This window comes from Notothenia coriiceps, unplaced genomic scaffold (assembly GCF_000735185.1).
Source record: "Notothenia coriiceps isolate Sejong01 unplaced genomic scaffold, NC01 NC01_scaffold00001505, whole genome shotgun sequence".
Classification (NCBI taxonomy): Eukaryota; Metazoa; Chordata; class Actinopteri; order Perciformes; family Nototheniidae; genus Notothenia; species Notothenia coriiceps.
Window position 1 is genome coordinate 4330 of NW_011334206.1, and position 2543 is coordinate 6872.

The 2543-nt window shown below is 39.4% G+C and overlaps 1 long non-coding RNA gene across 1 annotated transcript; it reads right to left on the reverse strand.

Annotated features, from left to right (window-relative positions):
• Positions 1-288: 288 nt before the first annotated feature.
• LOC104962546 (uncharacterized) lies at positions 289-1333 on the reverse strand. The gene is made up of 3 exons (XR_800218.1): positions 1175-1333; positions 568-609; positions 289-340 (listed from the first exon to the last, which is right to left on the reverse strand). It is a non-coding gene; the product is annotated as an uncharacterized lncRNA (long non-coding RNA).
• Between the last annotated feature and the right edge of the window lie 1210 nt (positions 1334-2543).

Consider the following 2543-nt stretch of genomic DNA (forward strand, 5'->3'; position numbering starts at 1 on the left):
AGAGGACTGGCTGGAGCACAGAGGATGCTTCAGGCTGTCTGGAGCACAGAGGATGGTTCAGGCTGTCTGGAGCACAGAGGATGGTTCAGGCTGTCTGGAGCACAGAGGATGCTTCAGGCTGGCTGGAGCACAGAGGATGCTCGCAGGGCCCTGTATCTCCCGTTAGATAATTGTCTAAGTGTCATGGTCATGTGAACACAGACATGCTCAACGTACCGATGTACTTGTAGGGTTTCCCCAGTTTCACCAGCTGTGTGAGGCAGCGCTCCACGATGCCCGCCGTCCATTTGTTCACCAAACTCTGGCTGTAGTCGTCATTTCCCACCACCCCCTCGATACACTGAGAGAGAAAAACACACACACACACACACACACACACACACACACACACACACACACACACACACACACACACACACACACACACACACACACACACACACACACACACACACAGTCATGAGGAAGTCACCGGGTGCTGGTTCAGCCCGAGGAAACAATGCAGCGTAGGAGCCTATTTATCACATACTGTTTAAACATAAGAATAGTTGATCGGGTTATCGTTACCTCTTTCACGATGCTATCCGCCTCGTCCGAGTGGAAAGAGCTCTGAAAACGACAGACAATGAAGGTTATCATTTCATATCAGATGCTTTTTAAGCATTCTCATTAAAAACCACTGAAAAATATCATTCAATCACCCTGTAGCCTGTTTTATAGTATGTCATAATGATCTAAGGACATCTTACATATGGGTAGAAAGCATTTTCTACAGTCATAATGAAACTATATTTCCCTGATTATACAAACATACTGTTTCTGAAGTAACACTTTCACTGCATGACTTTCAGTTAAACAAAGCAGTGTTTTATTATATATAATAATGAAGTTAAGGGATCACTGGCAAACATATTACAACAGCTAGCTATAATTTAAAACAGAATTAGTACAGTTAGGTACAATCTCACTTTCAGCACCCTGCTACCTAACATTATAACCAAGTCTTAGCTCATGCTGGATATTCTACACAGTGTTATTTAATGATTTTAAACCAAAATACTTCAAAAATCATCTTTAGGAGTGGCTAGCTAAGGCTGCTAGCTCGCTCCAAGCTAGCTAATATCCACAGAAATGTATAAAAATACGCAGATTATTGGCATACAACGGGACGAACCTCGCTGCCGCTGTGGTATTCCTCCATTGTTGTCATGTAGAGCGGGTTAAGTTGTGGCAGAGTAGTTTTTTTTAGTCAGAAAAAGAAGAATAAATGAGATTGAAGTGAATCACAGCTTCCTGCGGGCTGTCAACAAAGACCGGAATAAAAAGCCACGAAGAAGAACTGGCAGAGAGCGACACCTGGTGGTGGAAACACGGAACTGCTTTTAAACCTTAATTCACTACTCGAGGTTATTCGATTTAAACTTACCCAAAAAGGTAGAAAGACATATTAAAACATAACCTATGAAATGTTTTCTTTGATAGTACTTCATAAATATAGGTTTTAGACTTACATCTGGATGAACATGTGACCGTGAGCAACTGCTTCTTCTACGTTTATTTAATGGTCTTTTGTTGACATTCTGGTACTTGAGTAAAAGTAGAAGTACTCAGATCTTGTAGTAAAAGTAGAAGTACTCAGATCTTGTACTTGAGTAAAAGTAGAAGTACTCAGATCTTGTAGTAAAAGTAGAAGTACTCAGATCTTGTACTTGAGTAAAAGTAGAAGTACTCAGATCTTGTACTTGAGTAAAAGTAGAAGTACTCAGATCTTGTACTTGAGTAAAAGTAGAAGTACCAGAGTGTAGGAATACTCTGTTACAGTAAAAGTCCTGCATTCAAAATGTCCCTCAAGTAAAAGTAGAAAAGTATTCGCATCAAAATATAGTGAAAGTAGCGACAGTAAAAGTAGTCATTGTGCAGATTGGTCCATTTCAGAATAATATATATGATATGTTTTATAATGATTGATCATGAAAGTGTTCTCAAAGCTGGTAAAGGTGCAGCTAGTTTGAATGACTTTGTATACTGCAGGGTAGCTGGTGGATTTACTCCAGGTGGAACTAAAGTCTGATTTAACACTTGATTAGATTTCACATCATTCATCCACATCTGTGAAGTAACTAAAGGTATTAAATACATGCAGTGGAGGAAAAGTACACCATGTACCTCAGAACTGTAGTGGAGTAGAAGTGTGAAGTGCAGTACCTCAACATTGTACTTAAGAACAGTACTTGAGTAAATGTACTTAGTTACTTTACAACTCTGCTGTAAACAAATAGGCTTTTTATGTTCACCTCGGTATCAAAAGGTTTTATTGATATCACAAAAATCCAACAGGTAAAAAAAGCAGTTGAAATTAGATGATCATATCAGGATATAAAGCCGATGCATCTCTCTTTCAAACAGATCACATCAAAAAGTGCAAATGTGTTCATGGACCACGTCACAATAAATACGATTATATACATCTTTAAAAACATCACACACACACACACACACACACACACACACACACACACACACACACACAAACACACACACAC